The sequence below is a fragment of the Hyperolius riggenbachi genome, chromosome 11 (assembly GCF_040937935.1).
Source record: "Hyperolius riggenbachi isolate aHypRig1 chromosome 11, aHypRig1.pri, whole genome shotgun sequence".
In the NCBI taxonomy this organism is placed as follows: domain Eukaryota; kingdom Metazoa; phylum Chordata; class Amphibia; order Anura; family Hyperoliidae; genus Hyperolius; species Hyperolius riggenbachi.
The window spans coordinates 243,873,957-243,892,105 of record NC_090656.1 but is presented as its reverse complement, the minus strand read 5'-3'; the positions used below and the strand labels follow the sequence as shown (position 1 = coordinate 243,892,105).

Here is an 18,149-nt window from a genome sequence, read left to right as displayed (position 1 = left end):
CTCTCCTCACACTCCTCCTCCCCCTGACTGTCCTCTTCTCCTCTCCTCACACTCCTCCTCCCCTGACTTAGCTCCTCCTCTCCTCACACTGTCTTTTGTCACTCGGATGAAGGGAGGGCGTCACTCTCCCATTCCCCGCCTCCTCAGTGTCCTCGCGTCACGGCCCTGTCATTCCTGCGCCGTCGCCGTGGCAACAAGGTTCCTCAGGCCCGCCCCATGCGTGACGCAATGCACGCCGGTCACGTCACGCAGCGAGTAGCCGCCGCGGTGGATGCCGGGTACAGAGAGGCGGCCTGCTGACGGATCCCGGGACGCCGAGACACACAGGGGATCTCTCCGCGTCCTGCAGCGACTGTCCCCCCGCTACTCCCTCCGGTCCATGAGCCGCCCGACACCGCTGTGCTGGCCGGAGAGCTGCGGGGACAGGAGGCGAGGTGAGGCGGCCTCTGAGCGCTGCGCTGGCCGGGGAGCTGCGGGGGGCTCCTGTCACCCCCTCTACCTGCACCCCCTGTCACTGCTGTGCCTGTACTCCCCCGAATACTGTCACTGCCCAGGAGCAACAACTTCTATACCCCCCTCCCCCTGCACTATCTGTCACCCCTCCCATAATGTCCCCCCCCCCCCCCCCTGTCACTGCACTGGCCGGACTGCGGGGCTCCTGTCACCCCTCCTCCCCCTGCCTCCTTCCATAAAGTCTCCCCCCTGTCACCCCCACCTCCTTCCATAGTATTTGCCCCCCCCCCCACTGTCTGTCACTGCTGTGTCCCCCATGCTGTACTGTCTGTCACTGCTGTGTCCCCCATACTGCACTGTCTGTCGCTGCTGTGTCCCCCCCATACTGTACTGTCTGTCACTGCTGTGTCCCCCCATACTGTACTGTCTGTCACTGCTGTGTCCCCTCATACTGTACGTCACTGCTGTGTCCCCATACTGTACTGTCTGTCACTGCTGTGTCCCCCATACTATACTGTCACTGCTGTGTCCCCCATACTGTACTGTCACTGCTGTGTCCCCCATGCTGTACTGTCTGTGACTGCTGTGTCCCCCATACTGTACTGTCTGTCACTGCTGTGTCCCCCATACTGTACTGTCTGTCACTGCTGTGTCCCCCATGCTGTACTGTCGCTGCTGTGTCCCCCATGCTGTACTGTCGCTGCTGTGTCCCCCATGCTGTACTGTGGCTGCTGTGTCCCCCATGCTGTACTCACTGCTGTGTCCCCATACTGTACTGTCTGTTACTGCTGTGTCCCCTACTGTACTGTCTGTCACTGCTGTGTCCCCCCATACTGTACTGTCTGTCACTGCTGTGACTCCCCCATACTGTACTGTCTTTCACTGCTGTGTCTCCCCCATACTGTACTGTCTGTCACTGCTGTCTCCCCCATACTGTACTGTCTGTCACTGCTGTCTCCCCCATACTGTACTGTCTGTCACTGCTGTCTCCCCCATACTGTACTGTCTGTCACTGCTGTGTCCCCCATGCTGTACTGTCACTGCTGTGTCCCCCATGCTGTACTGTCACTGCTGTGTCCCCCATGCTGTACTGTCACTGCTGTGTCCCCCATGCTGTACTGTCACTGCTGTGTCCCCCATGCTGTACTGTCACTGCTGTGTCCCCCATGCTGTACTGTCACTGCTGTGTCCCCCATGCTGTACTGTCACTGCTGTGTCCCCCATGCTGTACTGTCACTGCTGTGTCCCCCATGCTGTACTGTCACTGCTGTGTCCCCCATGCTGTACTGTCACTGCTGTGTCCCCCATGCTGTACTGTCACTGCTGTGTCCCCCATGCTGTACTGTCACTGCTGTGTCCCCCATGCTGTACTGTCACTGCTGTGTCCCCCATGCTGTACTGTCACTGCTGTGTCCCCCATGCTGTACTGTCACTGCTGTGTCCCCATGCTGTACTGTCTTTTACTGCTGTGTCCCCTACTGTACTGTCTGTCACTGCTGTGTCTCCCCATACTGTACTGTCTGTCACTGCTGTCTCCCCATACTGTACTGTCTGTCACTGCTGTGTCCCCCATACTGTACTGTCTGTCACTGCTGTGTCCCTCCATACTGTACTGTCTGTCACTGCTGTGTCCCTCCATACTGTACTGTCTGTCACTGCTGTGTCCCTCCATACTGTACTGTCTGTCACTGCTGTGTCCCTCCATACTGTACTGTCTGCCACTGCTGTGCCCCCCATAATGTACTGTCTGCCACTGCTGTGCCCCCCATACTGTACTGTCTGCCACTGCTGTGCCCCCCATACTGTACTGTCTGCCACTGCTGTGTCCCCCATACTGTACTGTCTGCCACTGCTGTGTCCCCCATACTGTACTGTCTGCCACTGCTGTGTCCCCCATACTGTACTGTCTGCCACTGCTGTGTCCCCCATACTGTACTGTCTGCCACTGCTGTGTCCCCCATACTGTACTGTCTGCCACTGCTGTGTCCCCCATACTGTACTGTCTGCCACTGCTGTGTCCCCCATACTGTACTGTCTGCCACTGCTGTGTCCCCCATACTGTACTGTCTGCCACTGCTGTGTCCCCCATACTGTACTGTCTGCCACTGCTGTGTCCCCCCCATACTGTACTGTCTGCCACTGCTGTGTCCCCCCCATACTGTACTGTCTGCCACTGCTGTGTCCCCCCCATACTGTACTGTCTGCCACTGCTGTGTCCCCCCCCTCATACTGTACTGTCTGCCACTGCTGTGTCCCCCCATACTGTACTGTCTGCCACTGCTGTGTCCCCCCATACTGTACTGTCTGCCACTGCTGTGTCCCCACATACTGTACTGTCTGCCACTGCTGTGTCCCTCCATACTGTACTGTCTGCCACTGCTGTGTCCCCCCCATACTGTACTGTCTGCCACTGCTGTGTCCCTCCATACTGTACTGTCTGCCACTGCTGTCCCCCCCCCCCCCCCCATACTGTACAGTCTGCTACTGATGTGTCCCTCCATACTGTACTGTCTGCCACTGCTGTGTCCCCCCATACTGTACTGTCTGCCACTGCTGTGTCCCTCCATACTGTACTGTCTGCCACTGCTGTCCCCCCCCCCATACTGTACAGTCTGCTACTGCTGTGTCCCTCCATACTGTGCTGTCACTGCTGTCCCTCCATACTGTACTGTCTGCCACTGCTGTCCCCTCCATACTGTACAGTCTGCTACTGCTGTGTCCCTCCATACTGTGCTGTCTGTCACTGCTGTGTCCCCCATACTGTACTGTCTGTCACTGCTGTGTCCCCCATACTGTACTGTCTGTCACTGCTGTGTCCCCCATACTGTACTGTCTGTCACTGCTGTGTCCCTCCATACTGTACTATCTGTCACTGATGTGTCCCTCCATACTGTACTGTCTGTCACTGCTGTGTCCCCCATACTGTACTGTCTGTCACTGCTGTGAGCCCCTCTGAGGACAGTCAGTGAGAAGACAACATATTCTGTGCAGTGCTGCAGAAGATGTCAGTGCTATGTGAATACTAATTAATAATAATATTAATGTTATGTACACAGAGTTCTCCTGTGTCCACATTCCAGCCCCCACCTTCTCCCAATCATCATTATTCCCCCTCTCAACACCCTTCCTCCATGAATAGGGTCTGATAATTTGGTATATACAGAGTGCTCCTGTATCTTTACTTCAAACTACCCCCCCCCCCCCCCCTTACAATCTGCCATTGCTGTGTGTATAGTTACCCTTCATCATTATCCCCATCAGTAATGCCTTGTCACTCCTGTGTGTACAAAATGCTCCTGTATCATCATATCCCCCTGTATCTGTCATTGCTGTGTGTAAAGATCCTATCGTTATCCTCTGCTTCCTCCGGTGCTGCCTGTCACACATAAACGTCACGTGAGCCCGTGTGTCTTGATACTGTTAGATTGCAGGTGACAGTTGGAGGGATTGCGCATGTGCAGCTTCTCTGCTTATTCCTGCGCAAGTGTTGCAAAAGACTGTGTTGCCGCAGTATGTAGAGAATTGTGTAGTATAGCATTGTTTGCAGAAAGCGGTTGCTTGTATGCAGCTCCTTTAATCTAGCATGTGTGTCTGGCTTTCTTGTACATATGTATCTCTTTACCCCATGGTGTGTGTCTGTCACTAGTGAGTGTACAGAATATTTGTGTATACTTATCACCCCTCTCTCTAGAATAGTGTCTTGTCTGGTACTGTTTGTGTATAAAGTACTTCTGGATTATTATGGAAGTCCCCAGTATAGCACCTGTCATCACTGCTCTGTGTACACTGTTAGTGAATGTTTGCGATAACACACACGTGTTTGTCATCCGTGTTTGTACAGAGAATGATTGTATGGTTATACTGACCCTCGTGCCTCAGTTTATAACTTTATCATCCCCTACAATAGTGTGCTTTTGTCATGCTTGCAGTGTTGCATTGTGTCCTTACGCCACCCCTTATATTGTGACTGGCATATCGGCTGTATGAAGGGGTTGCAGCCATCCTGGTACTTTCAGTAGCATGGAATCATTTTCCTTCAGATGCAAGCTCTTTAATTCTCCCAAGTAATGTAAATGTCACCTGACCATGCTGCCTGCGGGCTCCGGTGTTCAGACGCGCGGTGGGAAGTGACAGGTGACCGGTGTCTCTCCCATTACTCCGCTTCATTTCCCAAGTCTCCCGCTTCTGGCCATGCACGCGCTTTTCTGTAAATTTAAAAAAAAAATCCTACATTTTTCAGAAATGTAGTCCAGTAATGGGCGCTTTTACCTGCTCGGGTTCTTTATACCAAGCTGTTTCATTATAGTTTTGTCGATTGGAAAGAGCAGGTCGTTCAGAATGTATTCTTTGCAGTTACTTTCACACTTCTCTCGTTTCCTTGCATCGTGGTACTCTCCCCTACCGCTGCTCACCGCGAGGGCAATGTAAGTCTGTGGGGAGTTACTATGGTGACGCGGTGCGACAGAAGTAGCGAAATCCACACAAGGCTGCCGCAAGCTCTGCAGCGCATTGCCGCATGGTCTGTGCCTACCGCACAGATTATGCAGCAATGGAAGACCGTGGTGACGTGATAAGTGTGATCATTCGCAGAACGACAAAACTCCAGTGACATACTTCTTGGCAAGGGGGGGAGCTACACATATTGCCCTGTTGGCGCACTCTGCCACAGGTAATGTACGGGAGGACATGGTGCACTGCGATCCTCCTGCCGCAAAATGATCACACCATGTGTAAAGGTAGCTTCAACCTTGCATGTTTTCCACTAAAGGCTCATACACACATCAGATTGCATTCATAGTCTATGAGATCTGCAGATCATCATACACACCTTGTTCAACTGACATTCATCTGCAGATCTGAAAATCCATCCTGGTGGATCTGATCTGCAGATGAATGTCAGTTAAACAAGGTGTGTACGAGGATCTGCAGATCTCATAGACTATGAATGCATTTTGCAGGAACAGATCTTTTGCAGATACTGATCTGTTGAATGTGTACAGCATCTGTGTGTGCAGCATCTTGCAAAGATTTCTGTCTGATGGGTAGAGTTGGGCCGAACGGTTCGCCTGCGAACGGTTCCACGCGAACTTCGGTGGTTCAGCTCCATAGAATAGACTGTGTAGGTATGGCTCTCATACTACATGGAAGGGGGTAAAATTGGTCTGTGATCTTTCATTTTCAAAAGACTATGGTCTGATGTGTGTATGAGCCTTTATTCTTTTCAAAACAATCCCATCACCCAGCCCCCACACAACAACTTTATGGCTTTAAAGGGAACCAGAGGCCCCAGGAAAAATATTCTATACGTACCTGGGGCTTCCTCCAGCCCCATAAGCCTGGATCGCTCCCACGCCGCCGTCCTTTGCTGCCTGGATCCGCCGGTACCGAGTCCCGTCATGGCCGGCAGACGCGGCCAATTGTCCGCATCACACAGGGCTCCCTCCATAGTCGTACGCGTGAGGCTGCTTACTGCGCAGCCGCATGCGTACGGGTATGGAGGGAGCCCCTGTGATGCGGACAATTGGCCGCGTCCTCCGGAAGTGACGGGTCCCGGTACCGCCGATCCAGGAAGCGGAGGATGGCGGCGTGAGAGCGATCCAGGCTTATGGGGCTGGAAGAAGCCCCAGGTATGTATAAAAGCCTTTTTTTTTTTTTTTTTTTTTTCTTACGTTCCTCTCTGGTTACCTTTTAAAGGCAAATGCATTGTATATATTTTTACTTACCTGTGCTCAGTTACTTGTAAGTAAACATACATACAATGTATCTGCTTCCTCCCTGGATACAGTAGAATATTCTCTGCAGTCTTGTCAATTAGCAGCCAAGTGAAATGAAAAGTGTGAGCATTAACCCTTCCAGTCTCTTGGAAACCAGTCATGTGTTTTTAGCTATCAGTTTTATGCTGTGTTCAATGCTTACACCACAGATGACATTTGAGCTTCATCCAGGGAGAGTTTTCTTTAAAGGGAACCAGAGAGGATTCAATATACATACCTGGGGCTTCCTCCAGCCCCATACGCACGGATCGCTCCCACGCCGCCGTCCTCCGCTGCCTGGATCCGCCGACACCGGGTCCCGTCATTGCCGCGAGTCGGCGAGTCGGCCGGCGGACGCGGCCAATTCTCCGCATTACAGGGTGCTCTCTCCCCATACAGATACGCATGTGGCTGCTTACTGCGCTGCCGCATGCGTACATGTATGGAGGGAGCCCCTGTGATGCGGACAATTGGCCGCGTCCGCCGGAAGTGACGGGCCCGGTACCGGCGGATCCAGGAAGCTGAGGACGGCGGCGTGGGAGCGATTCAGGCTTATGGAGCTGGAAGAAGCCCCAGGTATGTATAAAATAATTTTCTTTTTTCAACCCCCCGTTCCTCTCTGGTTCCCTTTAAGGAGAAATTCAACAAGCACTAGGTCTAAAAGCACCATTGATATAATAATGGTTATTTAATCGGGCAGTTCAGAGTGCAGTGATATGCAGTAACCTATACTGATCAGGTTTCAGATTTTACTGACTCGGCTCAGACAGAACAGCAGCGGGAGATGACTGTTAGATTGCAGCGAGTTCTGCACTTTGCACATCGATCTTTGCCTTATTATGCACTGTATAGCATGCAACGTTCAAACCACCCCAATCAGCAGATTATGTACAGTGGAGGAAATAATTATTTGACCCCTCACTGATTTTGTAAGTTTGTCCAATGACAAAGAAATGAAAAGTCTCAGAACAGTATCATTTCAATGGTAGGTTTATTTTAACAGTGGCAGATAGCACATCAAAAGGAAAATCGAAAAAATAACCTTAAATAAAAGATAGCAACTGATTTGCATTTCATTCAGTGAAATAAGTTTTTGAACCCTCTAACAATAAAAGACTTAATACTTAGTGGAAAAACTCTTGTTTGCAAGCACAGAGGTCAAACGTTTCTTGTAATTGATGACCAAGTTTGCACACATTTTAGGAGGAATGTTGGTTCACTCCTCTTTGCAGATCATCTCTAAATCCCTAAGGTTTCGAGGCTGTCTCTGTGCAACTCTGAGCTTGAGCTCCCTCCATAGGTTTTCTATTGGATTAAGGTCCGGAGACTGACTAGGACACTCCATGACCTTAATGTGCTTCTTCTTGAGCCACTCCTTTGTTGCCTTTGCTGTATGTTTCGGGTCATTGTCGTGCTGGAACACCCATCCACGACCCATTTTCAGTTTCCTGGCAGAGGGAAGGTGGTTGTCGTTCAGGATTTCACGATACATGGCTCCGTCCATTTTCCCGTTAATGCGATTAAGTTGTCCTGTGCCCTTAGCAGAAAAACACCCCCAAAGCAAAATGTTTCCACCCCCATGCTTGACGGTGGGGACGGTGTTTTGGGGGTCATAGGCAGCATTTTTCTTCCTCCAAACACAGCGGGTTGAGTTAATGCCAAAGAGCTCTATTTTGGTCTCATCAGACCACAGCACCTTCTCCCAGTCACTCACAGAATCATTCAGGTGTTCATTGGCAAACTTCAGACGGGCCTGCACATGTGCCTTCTTGAGCAGGGGGACCTTGCGAGCCCTGCAGGATTTTAATCCATTGCGGTGTAATGTTTCCAATGGTTTTCTTGGTGACTGTGGTCCCTGCTAATTTGAGGTCATTCACTAACTCCTCCCGTGTAGTTCTAGGATGCTTTTTCACCTTTCTCAGAACCATTGACACCCCACGAGGTGAGATCTTGCGTGGAGCCCCAGAGCGAGGTCGATTGATGGTCATTTTGTGCTCCTTCCATTTTCGAACAATCGCACCAACAGTTGTCACCTTCTCTCCCAGCTTCTTGCTAATGGTTTTGTAGCCCATTCCAGCCTAGTGCAGGTCTACAATTTTGTCTCTGACATCCTTGGACAGCTCTTTGGTCTTTCCCATATTGGAGAGTTTGGAGTCTGCTTGATTGATTGATTCTGTGGACAGGTGTCTTTTATACAGGTGACTAGTTAAGACAGGTGTCCTTAATGAGGGTGACTAATTGAGTAGAAGTGTCTAACCACTCTGTGGGAGCCAGAACGCTTAATGGTTGGTAGGGGTTCAAAAACTTATTTCACTGAATGAAATGCAAATCAGTTGCTATCTTTTATTTAAGGTTATTTTTTCGATTTTCCTTTTGATGTGCTATCTGCCACTGTTAAAATAAACCTACCATTGAAATGATACTGTTCTGAGACTTTTCATTTCTTTGTCATTGGACAAACTTACAAAATCAGTGAGGGGTCAAATAATTATTTCCTCCACTGTATGTTCCTCTCAGGTTGTACATGGCTGCTCTAGACCACAACGCTGGAGCCTATAGTTCAAAAATAGCTGAAAATCCCTCCACTGCCGTGGCAAACAAATGCATTTATTTTTAGTTAATCACCCTGTTAGTGTAACATGGCTTGCTACTATTTTTACCCATGTTTATTGTAGTTGTATTTGCACCCAGCACATTGTGACATTTTTGTACTTGTGAAGTCGACAGTCCCTAAGTATTTTGGTATGATTTGAGCGTACGCAATTTTATGCACTTTTAAGGTTGTCTGAATTATTGCTGGCTGTCTTGTATGCATAAGGTTTATATCACTGATTTGACACTCAGTTCTTTGATTTGAATACATTTCATATCATAGAATTAACTTCAAGAGGAACTGTTGTGAAAAGAATGTAATGGATTATTTTCCCCACAATATTTATTTATAGATTATTTAGTCAGTGTTTGCCTATTTGTAAAATCTTTCCTCTCCCTGATTTACATTCCTGGCAGGTGCAGCTCTGTGGAATGTTTAGAGAGTTCAGAAGCCAGTAAAAATAATACCTGGTCTTCCAGTATGCTCTGGGAAAATTCTGTGTAGCTAAACAGCCTCGGTGGGAGGGCAAGCTGCATATCAATATACAGAAATATATAGTGTTTCTGATGCTGAACCCATGAACATTATCGTAAAAGTGGGTATCCTGAATCATTTGCTGCATTCTGCTATATGTCACTACAGGACCTCTTTACTGCATTCTGTTATATGTCGCTACAGGACCTCTTTACTGCATTCTGCTATATGTCACTACAGGGCCTCTTTACTGCATTCTGCTATATGTCACTACAGGGCCTCTTTACTGCATTCTGCTATATGTCACTACAGGGCCTCTTTACTGCATTCTGCTATATGTCACTACAGGGCCTCTTTACTGCATTCTGCTATATGTCACTACAGGGCCTCTTTACTGCATTCTGCTATATGTCACTACAGGGCCTCTTTACTGCATTCTACTATATGTCACTACAGGGCCTCTTTACTGCATTCTACTATATATTACTACAGGGCCTCTTTACTGCGTTCTGCTATATGTCACTACAGGGCCTCTTTACTGCATTCTGCTATATGTCACTACAGGGCCTCTTTACTGCGTTCTGCTATATGTCACTACAGGGCCTCTTTACTGCATTCTGCTATATGTCACTACAGGACCCCTTTACTGCATTCTGCTATATGTCACTACAGGGCCTCTTTACTGCATTCTGCTATATGTCACTACAGGGCCTCTTTACTGCATTCTGCTATATGTCACTACAGGGCCTCTTTACTGCATTCTGCTATATGTCACTACAGGGCCTCTTTACTGCATTCTGCTATATGTCACTACAGGGCCTCTTTACTGCATTCTGCTATATGTCACTACAGGGCCTCTTTACTGCATTCTGCTATATGTCACTACAGGGCCTCTTTACTGCATTCTACTATATGTCACTACAGGGCCTCTTTACTGCATTCTACTATATATTACTACAGGGCCTCTTTACTGCGTTCTGCTATATGTCACTACAGGGCCTCTTTACTGCATTCTGCTATATGTCACTACAGGGCCTCTTTACTGCGTTCTGCTATATGTCACTACAGGGCCTCTTTACTGCATTCTGCTATATGTCACTACAGGACCCCTTTACTGCATTCTGCTATATGTCACTACAGGGCCTCTTTACTGCATTCTGCTATATGTCACTACAGGGCCTCTTTACTGCATTCTGCTATATGTCACTACAGGGCCTCTTTACTGCATTCTGCTATATGTCACTACAGGGCCTCTTTACTGCATTCTGCTATATGTCACTACAGGGCCTCTTTACTGCATTCTGCTATATGTCACTACAGGGCCTCTTTACTGCATTCTGCTATATGTCACTACAGGGCCTCTTTACTGCATTCTACTATATGTCACTACAGGGCCTCTTTACTGCATTCTACTATATATTACTACAGGGCCTCTTTACTGCGTTCTGCTATATGTCACTACAGGGCCTCTTTACTGCATTCTGCTATATGTCACTACAGGGCCTCTTTACTGCGTTCTGCTATATGTCACTACAGGGCCTCTTTACTGCATTCTGCTATATGTCACTACAGGACCCCTTTACTGCATTCTGCTATATGTCACTACAGGGCCTCTTTACTGCATTCTGCTATATGTCACTACAGGGCCTCTTTACTGCATTCTGCTATATGTCACTACAGGGCCTCTTTACTGCATTCTGCTATATGTCACTACAGGGCCTCTTTACTGCATTCTGCTATATGTCACTACAGGGCCTCTTTACTGCATTCTACTATATGTCACTACAGGGCCTCTTTACTGCATTCTACTATATATTACTACAGGGCCTCTTTACTGCGTTCTGCTATATGTCACTACAGGGCCTCTTTACTGCATTCTGCTATATGTCACTACAGGGCCTCTTTACTGCGTTCTGCTATATGTCACTACAGGGCCTCTTTACTGCATTCTGCTATATGTCACTACAGGACCCCTTTACTGCATTCTGCTATATGTCACTACAGGGCCTCTTTACTGCATTCTGCTATATGTCACTACAGGGCCTCTTTACTGCATTCTGCTATATGTCACTACAGGGCCTCTTTACTGCATTCTGCTATATGTCACTACAGGGCCTCTTTACTGCATTCTGCTATATGTCACTACAGGGCCTCTTTACTGCATTCTGCTATATGTCACTACAGGGCCTCTTTACTGCATTCTGCTATATGTCACTACAGGGCCTCTTTACTGCATTCTACTATATGTCACTACAGGGCCTCTTTACTGCATTCTACTATATATTACTACAGGGCCTCTTTACTGCGTTCTGCTATATGTCACTACAGGGCCTCTTTACTGCATTCTGCTATATGTCACTACAGGGCCTCTTTACTGCGTTCTGCTATATGTCACTACAGGGCCTCTTTACTGCATTCTGCTATATGTCACTACAGGACCCCTTTACTGCATTCTGCTATATGTCACTACAGGGCCTCTTTACTGCATTCTGCTATATGTCACTACAGGGCCTCTTTACTGCATTCTGCTATATGTCACTACAGGGCCTCTTTACTGCATTCTGTTATATGTCACTACAGGGCCTCTTTACTGCATTCTGCTATATGTCACTACAGGGCCTCTTTACTGCATTCTGCTATATGTCACTACAGGGCCTCTTTACGGCATTCTGGTATATGTCACTACAGGGCCTCTTTACTGCATTCTGCTATATGTCACTACAGGACCCCTTTACTGCATTCTGCTATATGTCACTACAGGGCCTCTTTACTGCATTCTGCTATATGTCACTACAGGGCCTCTTTACTGCATTCTGCTATATGTCACTACAGGGCCTCTTTACTGCATTCTGCTATATGTCACTACAGGGCCTCTTTACTGCATTCTGCTATATGTCACTACAGGGCCTCTTTACTGCATTCTGCTATATGTCACTACAGGGCCTCTTTACTGCATTCTGCTATATGTCACTACAGGGCCTCTTTACTGCATTCTACTATATGTCACTACAGGGCCTCTTTACTGCATTCTACTATATATTACTACAGGGCCTCTTTACTGCGTTCTGCTATATGTCACTACAGGGCCTCTTTACTGCATTCTGCTATATGTCACTACAGGGCCTCTTTACTGCGTTCTGCTATATGTCACTACAGGGCCTCTTTACTGCATTCTGCTATATGTCACTACAGGACCCCTTTACTGCATTCTGCTATATGTCACTACAGGGCCTCTTTACTGCATTCTGCTATATGTCACTACAGGGCCTCTTTACTGCATTCTGCTATATGTCACTACAGGGCCTCTTTACTGCATTCTGTTATATGTCACTACAGGGCCTCTTTACTGCATTCTGCTATATGTCACTACAGGGCCTCTTTACTGCATTCTGCTATATGTCACTACAGGGCCTCTTTACGGCATTCTGGTATATGTCACTACAGGGCCTCTTTACTGCATTCTGCTATATGTCACTACAGGACCCCTTTACTGCATTCTGCTATATGTCACTACAGGGCCTCTTTACTGCATTCTGCTATATGTCACTACAGGGCCTCTTTACTGCATTCTGCTATATGTCACTACAGGGCCTCTTTACTGCATTCTGCTATATGTCACTACAGGGCCTCTTTACTGCATTCTGCTATATGTCACTACAGGGCCTCTTTACTGCATTCTGCTATATGTCACTACAGGGCCTCTTTACTGCATTCTGCTATATGTCACTACAGGGCCTCTTTACTGCATTCTACTATATGTCACTACAGGGCCTCTTTACTGCATTCTACTATATATTACTACAGGGCCTCTTTACTGCGTTCTGCTATATGTCACTACAGGGCCTCTTTACTGCATTCTGCTATATGTCACTACAGGGCCTCTTTACTGCGTTCTGCTATATGTCACTACAGGGCCTCTTTACTGCATTCTGCTATATGTCACTACAGGACCCCTTTACTGCATTCTGCTATATGTCACTACAGGGCCTCTTTACTGCATTCTGCTATATGTCACTACAGGACCCCTTTACTGCATTCTGCTATATGTCACTACAGGGCCTCTTTACTGCATTCTGCTATATGTCACTACAGGGCCTCTTTACTGCATTCTGCTATATGTCACTACAGGGCCTCTTTACTGCATTCTGTTATATGTCACTACAGGGCCTCTTTACTGCATTCTGCTATATGTCACTACAGGGCCTCTTTACTGCATTCTGCTATATGTCACTACAGGGCCTCTTTACGGCATTCTGGTATATGTCACTACAGGGCCTCTTTACTGCATTCTGCTATATGTCACTACAGGACCCCTTTACTGCATTCTGCTATATGTCACTACAGGGCCTCTTTACTGCATTCTGCTATATGTCACTACAGGGCCTCTTTACTGCATTCTGCTATATGTCACTACAGGGCCTCTTTACTGCATTCTGCTATATGTCACTACAGGGCCTCTTTACTGCATTCTGCTATATGTCACTACAGGGCCTCTTTACTGCATTCTGCTATATGTCACTACAGGGCCTCTTTACTGCATTCTGCTATATGTCACTACAGGGCCTCTTTACTGCATTCTGCTATATGTCACTACAGGGCCTCTTTACTGCATTCTACTATATGTCACTACAGGGCCTCTTTACTGCATTCTACTATATATTACTACAGGGCCTCTTTACTGCGTTCTGCTATATGTCACTACAGGGCCTCTTTACTGCATTCTGCTATATGTCACTACAGGGCCTCTTTACTGCGTTCTGCTATATGTCACTACAGGGCCTCTTTACTGCATTCTGCTATATGTCACTACAGGACCCCTTTACTGCATTCTGCTATATGTCACTACAGGGCCTCTTTACTGCATTCTGCTATATGTCACTACAGGACCCCTTTACTGCATTCTGCTATATGTCACTACAGGACCTCTTTACTGCATTCTGCTATATGTCACTACAGGGCCTTTTTACTGCATTCTGCTATATGTCACTACAGGGCCTCTTTACTGCATTCTGCTATATGTCACTACAGGGCCTCTTTACTGCATTCTGCTATATGTCACTACAGGGCCTTTTTACTGCATTCTGCTATATGTCACTACAGGGCCTCTTTACTGCATTCTGCTATATGTCACTACAGGGCCTCTCTACTGCATTCTGCTATATGTCACTACAGGACCCCTTTACTGCATTCTGCTATATGTCACTACAGGGCCTTTTTACTGCATTCTGCTATATGTCACTACAGGGCCTCTTTACTGCATTCTGCTATATGTCACTACAGGGCCTTTTTACTGCATTCTGCTATATGTCACTACAGGGCCTCTTTACTGCATTCTGCTATATGTCACTACAGGGCCTCTCTACTGCATTCTGCTATATGTCACTACAGGACCCCTTTACTGCATTCTGCTGTATGTCACTACAGGACCTCTTTACTGCATTCTGCTATATGTCACTACAGGGCCTCTTTACTGCATTCTGCTATATGTCACTACAGGGCCTCTTTACTGCATTCTGCTATATGTCACTACAGGGCCTCTTTACTGCATCCTACTATATGCCACTACAGGGCCTCTTTACTGCATTCTGCTATATGTCACTACAGGGCCTCTTTACTGCATTCTGCTATATGTCACTACAGGGAGTCTTTTAGTATCATATCCTCTGGCTCCTTCTGTAGGGTGTACGTCTTCATATGTGTTAAGCTGGCCACTAACGGTCCAATTTCTAGCGAAAAATCGTTCGAGCGATCAGAAATTCTGATCGGATTGGTTGTAAATAATCTCCATTGGTGGACACAATCGATTATGAACGAGTGAAAAAAATGTCGCCCGAATGAATTTTCGTCGAACGAAAATTTGGATTTTCTTGGTGGTCGTGATAGATAGGAAGCAATGATTGGTTAGTTGATGGTGTAGTGAAAGATTTTTCATCCGATCAGAATTTCTGATCGTTCGAATGATTTTTCGCTAGAAATTGGACAGTTAGTGGCCACCTTTACATTGATTTTAGGTTAGTCACTGTGCATGCAGTAGATTGTGCAGTGCATTGAAAGGCGAGTGTTCTGTGGGTATTTATACCCAAATACAGCACGACAGACTTGTGCAGTCTTCACATAAGGCAGGATAACTGGTACTTAAGCTCAACACACACCATACAATCTTGGTTGTACAGATTTACCAAATCTATGTAGTATAAAGGCTCATACACACATCAGACTATAGTCTTTTGAAAATGAAAGATCACAGACCAATCTTACCACCCTTCATGTAGTATGAGAGCCATACTCTACACAGTCTTTTCTATGGAGCTGCACTCCCCCTCAGACAGAAATCTTACCCCCTTCCATGTAGTATGAGAGCCACACCTACACAGTCTATTCTATGGAGCTGCACTCCCCATCAGCCAGAAATCTTACCCCCTTCCATGTAGTATGAGAGCCGCACCTACACAGTCTATTCTATGGAGCTGCACTCCCCATCAGACAGAGATCTTACCCCCTTCCATGTAGTATGAGAGCCACACCTACACAGTCTATTCTATGGAGCTGCACTCCCCATCAGACAGAAATCTTACCCCTTCCATGTAGTATGAGAGCCACACCTACACAGTCTATTCTATGGAGCTGCACTCCCCATCAGACAGAGATCTTACCCCCTTCCATGTAGTATGAGAGCCACACCTACACAGTCTATTCTATGGAGCTGCACTCCCCATCAGACAGAAATCTTACCCCTTCCATGTAGTATGAGAGCCACACCTACACAGTCTATTCTATGGAGCTGCACTCCACATCAGACAGACATCTTACCCCCTTCCATGTAGTATGAGAGCCATACCTACACAGTCTATTCTATGGAGCTGCACTCCCCATCAGACAGACATCTTACCCCCTTCCATGTAGTATGAGAGCCACACCTACACAGTCTATTCTATGGAGCTGCACTCCACATCAGATAGAAATCTTACCCCCTTCCATGTAGTATGAGAGCCACACCTACACAGTCTATTCTATGGAGCTGCACTCCACATCAGACAGAAATCTTACCCCCTTCCATGTAGTATGAGAGCCACACCTACACAGTCTTTTCTATGGAGCTGCACTCCCCATCAGCCAGAAATCTTACCCCCTTCCATGTAGTATGAGAGCCATACCTACACAGTCTTTTCTATGGAGCTGCACTTCCCATCAGACAGAAATCTTTGCAAGATGCTGCACACACAGATGCTGTGCAGACACAAAAGATCAGTATCTGCAAAAGATCTGTTCCTGCCAAAAATCCATTCCTGCAAATTGCAATGATAGTCTATGAGATCTGCAGATCATCATACACACATGATTTAACTGACATTGATCTGCAGATCAAGCAATCATCTGCAGATCTGAAAATCCATCCTGGTGGATCTGATCTGCAGATGAATGTCAGTTAAATCGTGTGTATGATGATCTGCAGATCTCATAGACTATCATTGCAATTTGCAGGAATGGATTTTTGACAGGAACAGATCTTTTGCAGATACTGATCTTTTGTGTCTGTACAGCATCTGTGTGTGCATCATCTTGCAAAGATTTCTGTCTGATGGGGAGTGCAGCTCCATAGAATAGACTGTGTAGGTGTGGCTCTCATACTACATGGAAGGGGGTAAGATTTCTGTCTGATGTGGAGTGCAGCTCCATAGAATAGACTGTGTAGGTGTGGCTCTCATACTACATGGAAGGGGGTAAGATTTCTGTCTGATGGGGAGTTCAGCTCTATAGAATAGACTGTGTAGAGTATGGCTCTCATACTACATGAAGGGTGGTAAGATTGGTCTGTGATCTTTCATTTTCAAAAGACTATGGTCTGATGTGTGTATGGGGCCTAAGGGCCAACAGATTGAAACTACCTTGAATGATTGATTGGATAAGCTCTTATACTACATGAAAGTGGTAAGATTGAACAACCAAGATTGTATGGTGTGTGTTGAGCCTAAGAGATCCCTTAGGAAAGATGTACTGTGAGACAATTATACCACATGTTATCAGAACTGATGTATGTGCTGTGGTCAGCTGACCTCCATGCAGATGCAATGTCTGATGAGGACCTCTAGCATTCACCCACGTTTGTGTTTATCTGAACTATGCATGCAGTGTGACTATCGTAGGGACATGTAGTAAAATTATTCAGGATACCCACTTTAACATTAAATATCCTGCTACAGTGGGATGCGAAATTTTGGGCAACCTTGTTAAAGAGACACTGAAGCGAAAAAAAAATGATGATATTATGATTTGTATGTGTAGCACAGCTAAGAAATAAAACATTAAGATCAGATACATCAGTGTAATTGTTTCCAGTACAGGAAGAGTTGAGAAACTCCAGTTATCTCTATGCAAACAAGCCATTAACCTTCCTGGCGGTAAGCCCGAGCTGAGCTCGGGCTATGCCGCGCAGGAAGATATCTCAGCCCCTGGTGGGGCGATTTGCGCACTTTAAACTGCTGTACGCGCAGCTAGCACTTTGCTAGCCGCGCGTACAGCTCGATCGCCCGCACGCAGCGGCGCAAGAGGCCCCCCCCCCCGCCAGAGCCCTGCGCTGCCCGGACCAATGAGTTCCGGGCAGCGCTATGGGCTGGATCGGAGACGTCTGACGTCAGGACGTCGGCTGACGTCCATGACGTAATTCCGATCGTCGCCATGGCGACAGGAGAAGCCAAACAGGGGAGCGCGTTATATACGCGTTCCCCTGTTTGCTTTTGATGCCGGCGACGATCGCACTAGAGGGACACATGCGCCCTCTAGTGGTGTTTCATGTAGCTACCACTCTGGTAGCTTTACATGAAACAAAAAAACAATTAAAAAAAAGATTTTTGCCTAAGTGGCAAAAAAAATTAACC

At 47.1% G+C, this 18,149-nt stretch overlaps 1 protein-coding gene across 9 annotated transcripts in view; it reads left to right on the top strand.

Annotated features, from left to right (window-relative positions):
• Positions 1-225: 225 nt before the first annotated feature.
• Positions 226-18,149, top strand: part of PPFIA1 (PTPRF interacting protein alpha 1) — a 266,952-nt gene continuing 249,028 nt past the window's right edge. For all 9 annotated transcript variants that reach the window (XM_068260407.1, XM_068260411.1, XM_068260409.1 and 6 more), the window contains exon 1: positions 226-434. The gene's annotated coding sequence lies outside the window, so the exon portion shown is untranslated. The remainder of the gene's footprint in view (positions 435-18,149) is intronic.